This window comes from Tachypleus tridentatus, chromosome 6 (genome assembly GCF_004210375.1).
Source record: "Tachypleus tridentatus isolate NWPU-2018 chromosome 6, ASM421037v1, whole genome shotgun sequence".
Taxonomy (NCBI): Eukaryota; Metazoa; Arthropoda; class Merostomata; order Xiphosura; family Limulidae; genus Tachypleus; species Tachypleus tridentatus.
The window spans coordinates 133,498,236-133,511,771 of NC_134830.1; the positions used below are offsets into that span (position 1 = coordinate 133,498,236).

Below are 13,536 nucleotides of genomic sequence, written 5' to 3' on the forward strand. Positions count from 1 at the left end.
CTCATCACTTCATTTTTATTTGTATTTTTTGTATAATGATGAAGCGAGTTATCTATAAGTCTGTCTGGTAGAGTCGGCATGTTGAAATATTTATGGAGAAACATTGAATTTTGAGCATGAGACTCGCTATGCTTTTGATGAAATATATTTTTGCATTTGCCGTAATTTATTGACGTAAGTTATGCATGAATAACTTACACGCACGTTCTACAGGCTTATTCTGTGACTGAACTTGTGCATATATTTAAAGTGGTTTCCGGTGAAGCTCCTTGGTTGTTGCCTGTCAGGATCTTAAAGTAGCTCCCTTATTTTCAGATTCTGGTTTCAGTGCTGTTTATCTAAGTTAATTTCGAGTTGAATGTAATACGTAAGAATTTTGCTATTTGCGAGAGAATCCATCCACATATAACTCTGGTATTATTATTATTGTTTTATGTGATATTATGCGAGGGTTTTTCTAGTGTTATGTTTATCACAAATTACGAACTTGTAAAAATACTTGTACAGTTGAAAATTATCTTATGTAAATAAGTTCGAGTATTGTAATGGATTAATATTATACATTTATTTTAATATCGATGTTTGATTTAGTTAGCTATGTGTTTAGAAATGCATGCAACTTATATTGTTAAATATGTGATACAAATTCCTGCCTGTTTTCTTAATTTGTAGGAGATTCTCGAGTGTAAGAATCAACAATATATGTTTTACACTGTTGCCAACTGAAAGTTTAAGATTCTCGCCTAACGTTTATAAAACGACACGCGGAGAGTCAGTTTAGTATTATTGGATTGATATGGTTGGTATACTATGAGCATCGGTAGCTATAATTGTGATTAACACTTATTATTCGGGAAAATGTGGATACTTGACCAGGAACCTTTACAGATTTTGAATATTACAAACCGCTTAACTTTAGAGAATTAACTTCAGAAGTTAATATTTTTATGAAAACAATGCCTATCTTCGTCACACGTGTGAGAAGCGAGAGACAGCTTACCCGTTAAGTGAAGTGTACCGATATCAACATATAATTAATTCGTTCTCGTGAACCGTTGATAAAATATTCATTTTCAGACCAGATGGAAGATTCAGTATTGTTTGTAAAACTTTTGTATATAAATCAATATTTGTAATAACCAATATTATAAATTGGTTGGTTTGAATTTCGAGCAAAGCTACACGTGCGTCATCTGCGCTAGCCGTCCATAATGTTGCAGTGTAAGACTGGAGGGAAGGTAGCTAGTCATCACTCTAATGCCAACTCTTGGGCTACTATTTTACCAACGAATAGTGGGATTGACCGTAACATTATAACGTCCCCACGGTTAAGAGGGTGAGCATGTTTATTGCGACGGGAATTCAAACCCGCCATCCTCAGATTATGAGAGAGTGCCTTATCGACCTGGCCATACCAGCCCCTTATAACTTGTATCATTGTTTGTGCATTAAAATACACTTGTGCCATGAAAGAAAATTTTAAGTATCAATCTTTTTTGGCAAACATAATATATCTGATGCATATCAATATTCAATTAACTTCTAAATTAAAATTTATTGATAAATAAATGTATTTACTAGAATATTCTTCATTTTTTGGATCATTTGTTACTATGCCTGTATATATGAGGCATTACATGCTAAAAATGCCAGTTAAAATATAATTGTACAGTTGAGTAAAATCCTGAGGAAAAATTCTGTTTTTATTAATAACACGTCTTGTGTTTTTTAAGCATTAATCTTAATTCTCCATTTATTGTAATACTGTTCGATTTCGTTTAGTAGTTTTATATATATTGTATGTTGCTCTTGTTGAGTTTGGAGCATACTTCCAGATAGCAATGTCATCTGTGAACTGTGAACAGAAGGTATGTTTTGGATTTTTAAAAGTGGTATGTTGCTGACAGAGATAATAAAAACGGTAAGACTAAATACTTTTCCCCGAGCAACGCCCGCCTCCGTTGTGCAGCAATTGGAGTAGGTTTACCCAGCATTAGCTCTGATGATCTTATCTTCCAGTTTGGTTTGGTTTGTTTTGAATTTCGCGCAGAGTTACACGAGGTTCCTAATGTAGCAGTGTAAGACTAGAGGAAAGGCAACTAGTCATCACCACCCACCGCCAACTCTTGGGCTATTATTTTACCAAGGAATAGCGGGATTGACCGTCACATTATAATGCCCCCACGATTGAAAAGGCGAGCATGTTTGGTGTGACGGGGATTCAATCCAGTAAGTTAGAAACCCAGTGAATAATTTCTTTAGGGAGTCACATCCTGGACAGTTTGTATCTGAATCCATTATGCCACATTTCATCTAATGTTTATTTTTCATCCAGGAACCATGCGACACTATAAAATTTTATTTATTCATTATTAAAACTGTATATTACTTTTTTCCGTTAATCTGACTAGATGGTCCGTTCTTTGTTTTGCTTTTCGAAAATCGTTTTGTATTTCTGGAAATATTGATTTAGTTTCTAGGTATTTTACGAGTCTCTAGTATTTATAATTTTGTTTCATTTAGTTTTCCTATGTTGCTCGAAATTTAGTTTTCATTTGTTCAGGAACTTTGTTAATCCACGCAAGTGATACATATTCAATCACTGGACGTATATATGTTTTGTAAATTTTTATTATGTTTTCAACTGTCTCGCCACTGTCTTTACCCGTTAAACTCCTGGCATAATTCATGATTTGCCAAATCTTGGTTTTGATATTATTTAAATGTTTAATCCACATTAATTTAAAGTTATATGTTAGTCCTAGGAATTTTGCTGATGTCGAAGTCTGAAGAAGTGTTCTGACCATTTACAGTTCTTTTTAATCAATTTTGTGTTGTTTTTTTAGTTTTGTAAAACCTACTAATTGATTCTTTGAGACATTTATTTTAAATAAGGTTGCAGAATTGTGGCAGCTAAAGATTGTATGGGAGAACTGTTCCAGACTGCCATATCGTCTGCAAATTGTAACAAGAATGCGTGATTTGGGTGTTTTAGAGGGATATTATTAAGATACATAATGAATAGAATAATGCTAAAAATTTCAGTCTATGGTACACATGCATCAGACTCCTTCAACACTAATTCTGCTTTTTCTGTTTTTCAGAAAGTTGGACAGACAGCAAATAATACTGCCTGGTAGTTCCATTTCTGGCATACATGCATAATCTAAGACTATTAATGTCGAATGCTTTCTTAATGTAGAGAAACCATACGACTGTGCATTATTTTTTTTTAAAGGATCTATAATTGATTCAGTTAAGCTAACTAAATGATTGTTCATTTGTCTGCATTTTCTGAATCCGTTTTGTACTTCTGATAGTTTAAATATTGTCTCTAGAAGGCCTGGCATGGCCGAGCGCGTAAGGCGTGCGACTCGTAATTCGAGGGTCGCGGGTTCGCGCCCGCGTCGCGCTAAACATGCTCGCCCTCCCAACCGTGGGGGTGTATAATTTGACGGTTAATCCCACTATTTGTTGGTAAAAGAGTAGCCCAAGAGTTGGCGGTGAGTGGTGATGACTAGCTGCCTTCCCTCTAGTCTTACACTGCTAAATTAGGGATGGCTAGCACAGATAGCCCTCGAGTAGCTTTGTGCAAAATTCAAAAAATCAAACAAACAATCCAAAGCTGAGAATTCATAGAGATACTACATATAAAAATAACATAATTTGTAGAAATTTCATCTTGGTCAAGTTTTATTTACTACCATTTCTGTAAGGTATTCTTTCAGTTATGAACAACTTTTGCTATTTTTATATAAAAGAGTGATTACAATAAATATTTATTTACATATACAAAATTTACATATACGAAATTCCAAAACAAACAAACAGTCTCTAGAAATGTATAGAGTCTGTTACTAATATTCGTTTTAAACAGTCTCTAGAAATGTATAGAGTCTGTTACTAATATTCGTTTCTAGAATTACGTCTGTTGTTTTGGTCAAACTGATTGGATGATAGCCATTCGGTTTATTGAATAGTTTCTCTTCTTTATAGAAAATTAAGACATTCACTTGTTTCCAAAAAAAAAAAAGATATGTATCCAGGTCTTAGAAATATTAAAAAGCGCCGTCGGGTGTTCAAACAGTCTGAGTGCCTTTTTGAGGAAAATGGCTGGTAATGTTTTATGTTGTCGTTTCCTAGAACTCTGTTGTTTGTAAAACTTCTGTTTAGGTTATTTCCATTATCATCATTTGTGCTGTATACTAATAGTTTTTATTTTCATTTGTTGTTTTAAAGTTATTTATGTTTCTTGAGAGTAGTGGTTTGTACATATGAGTTATTTCTTACATATTGATTTACTTCATTGTAAAAGCGTGTATTTATGTCTGGTTCGTGATGTGTTTTCTAAGTGTTGTTAGAAGGCTTCTGCCTTAGCTTTGTTCGTGTGCTATAGTGTTATTGATTTTTAGTGGTAGGAATTTACGTGTTGTATTTTCTACGTTTGTGAATCTCTTTGGATAGGTTCAGAATTGTTTGGTTCTATTTTCCGTTTAGATGGGAATATAATTGGTTTCATTGTTCTTGTTTTAGAAGTTTAACTTTTGTTCGTTTTATGTTTCTTAGAGCATTTATTTGTATCTTGATTGATTGATCTATGTTTTCCTTGTATTGTCTTCGTAATTAGCATTATGTATAATCATTTTTGGTGTTTGTTTTGGTACCGTTTAGTTGCTTTAATAAGGCACTTAATTATTGTTTGAAAATTTATATCTATCTCTAATGGATTCGTGGCATTAATGATTTTAACTAATAGTTGGTCCAATACTAATTTAAATTATTTCCACAATTTTTTATTTTTCTGTTCGATGAGGTACATTGTTAGGGGCGGGGGGTTTAATTCACATCTAATGAAGTAGGAATTGGACTTAAGCAACTTCTTACTTAACAAAATTTTCACAACTCTACGAAAGTTGCTGCAGTATAGACTCGTTCAATTTAATGAATTTACGACTGAAAGTGCCTAAAATTAAATCAGAGTGCCTGTGATTCATCTAAAATAAAACATTTTTGTGCTTCTTAAACACATTGCTAAACATCGGGTTTTGTTACCCGTGGTGGGCAGAGCACAGATAGCCCATTGTTGGGTTTGTGCTTAATTCTAAACAAATAAAAGCTTCTTAAGTCCTAATGCTGTCCTGAAGGCAATTCGAAGATTGACATCTTAGATGCACAATTCAGGCTAATTAATAGCTATTGAAGGACAAAAATTATAAGAATTTAAGCTGTTAGACACACAGCATAAAAAAAGTGAACTGAACTACAGTTAGTGTTAAGCACATGCAAGTAACTTTATCAAAGTGAAAACAAGCCTTTATTATAATATAATCATTCGATGATTCTTGTTCTTGTATTCTTAGTCAAAACTATAAAATGGATTATCTGTACTCTATCCACCTTAGGAACTTAAATGTCGAAAAAAAGAGTTGTAAATTCACTGCTGACCTAACGGATGGGGAGGCTCATTCAATGGAAAATCTGCATAATAAATTGCTTACGTATCAGATTTGCTTTTAATTCAACAGAAAATATATTCTTAGACCACTGTAGTAAATGTTCCATGTTCAAATAATACCTTTTTTCTGAAAAAATAAACATATTTATGTTCTCAGAAGGACGCACAAGTATATCAATTACAAACTATTGACTTTTTACAGTTTGCCTCAAAAGAACGTCCATCTCGGGTTACAGGGTTTTATTTTTATTTTAAGACTTTTTACAGGATACATAAGGTATGTATTGTCTTCAGCAAAAGGAAATGCCAATATCTTACAAGGGTTTAATAAAGAGCTTCTACGTTTTCCACATTTGGCGGGAATATCCCACATTCAAGGTTAAACTCCCTTACTCCCGTTGATTGGTGAATTTTTCCAACACCTTAAATCATAAAATTTACACCTTTAATAGTTTTAGAAAATCCCTACTGTAGAATAGATATGACATTTATGTTCAACAAAGTTCGAAGGTCAGATATTTGTCTGTGGTTTTATGTGAAAATTTATAATGGTGTCAACTACATAAAATGCCACCACAATGTATGATTGTACCCATATTTTGCTATAGAAGTCTTCAGATAGCCACTACTCATCCAGGAGAGCTTTTCACCTTTAGCACGCCTATCTGTGGCTTTAACATAGGTATATATCTCTAGCTTGAAAGTTTGTAAGAAGAGGAAACTGATTTATTATTCAGATATAGCAAACAGTTAACAAACAGAGATTATTACAAGTGACTCTTGAACTATATTAAACAGCCGCATGTATTTGTAACAATTTATTCTGACACTCAAGCATTTTCATTTTAAAAATAACCACGTGATTTTTAGTTATCTTGCAAATTTATTCTTATTGGCGAATCGGACAGTAGCTGTTGATGAACTCGCCCATGATCTTCACTGCCCATTGACCAGTTCATCTAACAGGCACCAGCCACTGTTTCTTGAGTCAGGAACACAAATATTTATTGTCATATTTGGGACAAAGTTTAAACCTGACACAGTAGAACTTATGTAGACTTCACCTGGACTTGAATTAGACTTATGTTTGTGTGAACTTTAAAGGAACTTGCATACAATAACAGAGTTAATTTGATTTTGGTAACCTACTGAAACACGTAGAAGCATTTAGATTTTACAATTCCAGGTGTTACCATATCTACAACACTACATAATACGATTTATATGTATTATGTTCACATTGAAAATTAAACACTGGATTTCAGTGTCATCTGTACGTAAATTTACCAGTGGCAAATCAATGGACTCGATTTCTTCTCCTACTGTTATCTAACCCACCACTCAGACGACATGAAGGGACACTGGCGAGTTTTTGTATTAAATAAACTAATTATGTTTTAAACTACACTTGTTTTTGTTTTACTTTATTGTTCATGATTCTTTTAATCTTTCCTAAACCATTCTGAAGCTGCATTTTATTGGAACCTTCGTTTTTCCGTTAGACATCAGTTAATCTGTGGTCTAAACACATATCGCTCTTATTATTGAGAGAAAAAGATGAGAAATCTTGTATTAGATGTGAAGTTTAACAATATCTTTCTTTTCAAAACTTACCTTCATCAAAGAATAAAATTTGTTTTTAAGATGTGTTCCTATAAAGCTTAGACCAGTACTGCATGACATTTCATAAGCGACAGCAGCAATATTGTCAGTATTAAACTGGTTTGAGATGTGGTGATATTTTGTGTAACAAGATACTATATCTTTGAGAAAAGTTTTGTGAATTCGGTTTTGCGATCCTAAGACATCTGAAGTTAATTTGTAGATATCTTAGTAAACCTGTTAAAATTTAATTAACATTTAGTAGTGTAATTAATCTTGAGAGTAAGAGTCTATCATATACATCGATTTGTGTATTTGTTTGCGTTTTGTTTATAGCAACGTCACATCGACGATCTGTGTTCACCGAGGGGAATCCAACCCCTGATTTTAGTTGTAACTCCGAAGACTCACCGCTGTCCCACATCGATCTGTGCACCCTTCGTGGTTTTCCACTGATATTACTACTTTAATTTTAAAAAATTCCTAGACAATGCTTGGTTGAAATGTATATCGTGAACTAGTATTTTTCACAGTTTTTCTTGTTTAAAATATATATTGTAAAACTGTTGTCCCCATTTTTTCGTGTTTATTTCACGTGCCTTTTAATGTCGTATATTTCCGCTGACCTTTGAGTTTATGCGTGGTTCCAGATCACATCCATTTATAATTTAATTTCTCAGCTTGTGGTTGAAAAGCAACTTTTTTTTAGCGTGAATGTTGAATAGTGAGGTGCTAGTGACTGACCGGCTTGTCTTCCTTTGGTCAATAGCTCAAAATTAGAGGTGTACTATTATTTTGCATTCATGGCACATTTATTTACAAGTATTTTGGAAATTCGACATCGTGCAACTATATAACGCTTACAACTGTTTCCTGAACACATTTGAAATGTACTGTAACTCTTTACCAAAATAAATTCAAATCAGATGCCATGTTAGCGTCGCTCACCATTTTTAAACACCAATATTAAAAGTGTAATGTACAATTACACGAATAAAGGTTAAATACTAAAGTTTTTTGTTATTGTGATTACTCGGTTATGATAATAATCACAAATCAATGAAAGCGCATTCTAGTGATTGTGATTCAGTAGCTTAGTGGGCCTTGTATATCCTATGAAGTATCATGATATTCAGTAGCTGAGTGGACCTTGTATATCCTATGAAGTATCATGATATTCAGTAGCTGAGTGGACCTTGTATGTCCTATGAAGTATCATGATATTCAGTAGCTGAGTGGGCCTTGTATGTCCTATGAAGTATCATGATATTCAGTAGCTGAGTGGACCTTGTATGTCCTATGAAGTATCATGATATTCAGTAGCTGAGTGGACCTTGTATGTCCTATGAAGTATCATGATATTCAGTAGCTGAGTGGACCTTGTATGTCCTATGAAGTATCATGATATTCAGTAGCTGAGTGGAAGTATCCTTGTATGTCCTATGAAGTATCATGATATTCAGTAGCTGAGTGGGCCTTGTATGTCCTATGTCCTATGAAGTATCATGATATTCAGTAGCTGAGTGGGCCTTGTATGTCCTATGAAGTATCATGATATTCAGTAGCTGAGTGGGCCTTGTATGTCCTATGAAGTATCATGATATTCAGTAGCTGAGTGGGCCTTGTATGTCCTATGAAGTATCATGATATTCAGTAGCTGAGTGGACCTTGTATGTCCTATGAAGTATCATGATATTCAGTAGCTGAGTGGACCTTGTATGTCCTATGAAGTATCATGATATTCAGTAGCTGAGTGGACCTTGTATGTCCTATGAAGTATCATGATATTCAGTAGCTGAGTGGACCTTGTATATCCTATGAAGTATCATGATATTCAGTAGCTGAGTGGACCTTGTATGTCCTATGAAGTATCATGATATTCAGTAGCTGAGTGGACCTTGTATGTCCTATGAAGTATCATGATATTCAGTAGCTGAGTGGAACTTGTATGTCCTATGAAGTATCATGATATTGTAGCTGAGTGGAACTTGTATGTCCTATGAAGTATCATGATATTCAGTAGCTGAGTGGACCTTGTATGTCCTATGAAGTATCATGATATTCAGTAGCTGAGTGGACCTTGTATGTCCTATGAAGTATCATGATATTCAGTAGCTGAGTGGACCTTGTATGTCCTATGAAGTATCATGATATTCAGTAGCTGAGTGGACCTTGTATATCCTATGAAGTATCATGATATTCAGTAGCTGAGTGGACCTTGTATATCCTATGAAGTATCATGATATTTGGGAAACACATTTACACCAGTGGATTTATTGATTTAACAATGTTTTCAGGAGTTGCGTTTTACTTAGAAGTTTAAAGTGTAGTTGACAGTCATAAGGGTTTGAAATAAAGAACTTTTAACATCTCCAAAACTTATAATGACAAACTTGACTGCGAATTATTTCTTGAAATTAAAGATATTTAGTTTATATTTCGTACTTTTCAAATTTAAATTAATAACCTGAACCCTATGATTTAACATGGACATTAAAAACTAATTGAACTTTTTCAGTCTATCACTGATTTAAATGATCTTTGAAAGACTAACAATATTTTATTGTCAACTTTTTTTTGGGGAGTAATATCGTGTTATTGGATTTCTGCTTCAAAAAAGTGAATTTCTTGGAATGGTAAAATACAAGACAAACACAAATGAATATAAAACAAAACCATTCTTTATTATATTTCTTGTTACATCACGATTTTTCTCAGTCATGGAGTTGTATATTTAACAAGTTTGTAACAACTTTTACCAGGTGTACCTTTTTAAAGTAACATTAAATAATAATGTTAGCATTACTTATCCGTTTCCATACACTTATTTTAATTGATGTTTCTAGTTTCTAGATATTTTACAGTTAAATGTAAAACTCAGCTTTAATTCAGAGACAAAAGTTAAGTTATATCAGCCTCCTCCTCCCCTCACAGCTGATCCTTTCCTCTCCTATTTTTAATGATTGTTTTATTTTTGTATTTTCTATTTTTGGTTTAATATTCCTGGTATACTTAGGTTCCTTCAAAATATAAAATACTTTATGTGTAGCAGATAAAAAAAAAAAAAAAACAGTGAAAGGTACAAGATTAACTACTTTTTCATAAGCAAATTATTATTTAACGATTTAAAACATTACAAAAATTCAAATATATGAAACATGCCCTAAAGTAGTGATATTTATGCATTATTTTCAGTTTATGTTTGTTATTCAAATATTGCCACTATTTAACAACATTCGAAAAAGTAATTTACTTCCAACTCCAATACAGTAAAACATGCTGGGGGAACAATACACATCATACTTAAACAAATCAAGATACCACATCTAAATTGGTAAATAATTTTAAAATCAGCCTCCTCTTTCCCTTGGAGCCGATCCGTTCTTTTCCAACACAAGATATGTAAAACTAAAATGGAAGTTATTCCCTCTATTTATTCTCCAACTCCCCATCACGGATATTGTATACTTTATACTGTTATATTGCAACTTATGTTATATTTAATAAATGTCCCTGAGAAGGCATACTGATCACACTGTATTCAATGGTATCATGAGAAACTAATGTCAACTAACTGCCAGTAATTACTCAATACACGTGCTGGGTAACGTTTAGATATAAAGGGTACGGAATTTATAGTATTTATATAAACTACAGGATATTAACAAAAACTTGCAAAATAATAGCAATGCAAGTAGTTTTTGCAGTGAAAACTATGAAAGGAGAGACGAAAACCACAATTATTTAAGAAACACAAAGTTACGCTATAATTAGATGATTAGCGGAGGGAAAAAAACACGGATATAATCGACGTGAAGAGTATAGAATTCTTAAAAACAAAAGCACAAAGAGCTTAGGATACATACTGTTAATGAAACAAGTTCACTTATAGTAAGAAGGAAAATTAACTCCTTGGTTTAAAAACAAAGGAAGAAATGTGATGTTTTTGTTTTGTAAGTTATTTGCTACCCGATGGCGTCATAGAAGTGAAAATAGAAAACTGTTAATCTTACTGTGTGCATTAGTTTTTAAGAAGATTACATCAGAAAAAACCGTCACACTTAATCCTAAAACTACTCAATTTTGTTTTTAATTGCAGTGTAAATAAATACAAATTCAATCTTTTCGCTTTAACCGCCTATATTTATTGGATACCACTAGTTATTTATTTATAGCCTAAGGAATTACTTTCAATATTTAATTGTCACATTATAGTCTTCAGTAACATTAAATAAACATTTTAGTAGAAATTAACAACAAATCTGGAGCTTATTCTTAGGAAGGATGACGCTGAAGAATAAGACATTGAACACGACTTTATATTCCTGCTACCGTTACTGTAGAATTATTTACGATTACAACATCTACTGTTATACATGCGTTTGGGGACGTGACTAAGGTCAGATTTATACAATAAAAATATTCCTCTATTTTGATTTCTGTTTAAATCTTTTCGTATTTCAGAGAAGCCTTTAAGTTTAAATCTATAACTATTATATAAGCGTGTTGCACTTACATCTGATTGTACTGTGTTAGTAACGTCTTCAGTCTTATGTTTCTTAGAATAGAGTCGATCTTGGATATTGTTATGGAATATGTTATTGATTGTATTATCTGTGGTAACTTGTACTGTTAAAGCTGTATCACAAAATTCTCGAAGGTTCTCGAGTGTACGAATCAACAATTTCTGTATACGTAAACACTTGTATCGTCTATATTGTTGTGCAAACTGAAATTTCTAGAAAGTTTTTTCACGCCTATAAACGTAATCAACTCGACGCGCCAAAATACAATATGTATTTTATTAGTTTGGTGTAGTTAGTGTACTATAAACCTTGGAAGCTATAACTGTGATAAACGCTTATTTATCGGAAACTTCATATATCTGATAAGGCACATTTATAGATTTCAAACATTACAAATCATTTAACCTAAGCGAATTCACATCGGACATTATAATTATTACGAAGACATTATATAGCTTCAGGAATGAAAAACTAAAAGTTCAAAATCAACTCGCTAATCGTTAGCCCTCGATAAGATATCAAGGAAGTTCTAGACCATAAAGAAGACTTGATACTGTATGTAAGTTTGTAAAACATTTGTATATAGATCATTATCTGTAATAACCGTTATGGTATTATGGTTTGTATATTAAAATATAATTGTATTAGAAAAAAAACTGTGTGTATCAATCATCTAAATTACAACTAAACTCAGTTTTAGGCTATTTGAAATTGTAATACGTAACATAGTTCTGTAATATCAATTCACAAAAAAGTTGTGAGCAATAAGTAGCACGCCACTAATGTCAAGACAAGCATTAATGATTTCCGAATTTAGAGAGAATGTACTATTTCATTTCGTGCTTTCGCCAAACAAATTATTTATAGTTTAAATAAAAGTTTATTTATACGAAGAGTACGAGAACATCAATATTAGCATTGCCATTGTTTTAGGTGTAACTGTTGGCATTTCGTAGCATCTGTTGTTTTAACGTTAAATATTCAGTTATAAAACAGCTTCCCAATTCCATCATTAGTCACATATTTCCACAATTAGCTATTAATATCATTTCTTAATACATTTTACAACTATATAATCAGTACATCTTTGAACCTCAACAACTCTAGACTCCTGAACAAACAATATTAACAGTAAGCATTGTTAACCACTATGAAGTACTACTGACGGACTGGCATATATATTATTCAATATAGCTTCACAATATGCACAGTCATTGTGTGGAAATAATCAAAATTTTACATAGCTATCAATAATAAATATATAAATTATAAATCTAGCCAACAAGTTACACGAGAAATGTTAAAAATTAAGTTGTATTTGTTACTACATTTCAATCATCCATTCATCTTGCGTAAAATATCCTTTTTAGAAGTTAATTTAAAACCCTGGCCCGTGTTTTATATCATCGTTCAAATTCCTCAAAATCATAAGTATTTTTTGACATCTGTATCCTTGAATCACAAGCGATCATTCCATCTTTACACCCACCACCATACTGGTACAGGTATGTTGATGATACAGTTACTGAATTCACATGTACAGAACACACACTTAGATTTTTTAACCACGTTAACTCCATAAACCCCAACATTAAGCTACCTGTGAACAGAAAAACTAACCAAATACCATTTCTTAACTTCAAGATCACAAGAACCGATACACAACTCAAAACAGAAATCCACAAAAAAGTCATCCATACTGGATTATACACACATTCCCTGGGACTCAGCACATGAAACAAAACAAAACTCAACATATTAAGACACGAAATAAATACAGCCATAAAACTAAGCTCACCCAAGAAAATTGAAGATGAAATTAAAAATATAAAACAACATTTCATCAAGATCAACAAATTTCCTCCAAAATCGTGGAAAAAATTATACGCACACACCTACACGAACAATGAACAAACAATAATAAATCAAGATAAAACAAACTACAAAACCTTA

At 32.6% G+C, this 13,536-nt stretch overlaps 2 long non-coding RNA genes across 4 annotated transcripts in view; one reads left to right on the forward strand and one right to left on the reverse strand.

The window, feature by feature from the left end:
* LOC143253709 (uncharacterized) overlaps positions 1 to 13,536 on the reverse strand; it is a 397,296-nt gene that overhangs the window by 313,617 nt on the left and 70,143 nt on the right. The window lies entirely within an intron of this gene.
* On the forward strand, positions 105 to 7,628 carry LOC143251465 (uncharacterized). Its single transcript, XR_013028575.1, has 2 exons — positions 105 to 414; positions 7,394 to 7,628. It is a non-coding gene; the product is annotated as an uncharacterized LOC143251465 (long non-coding RNA).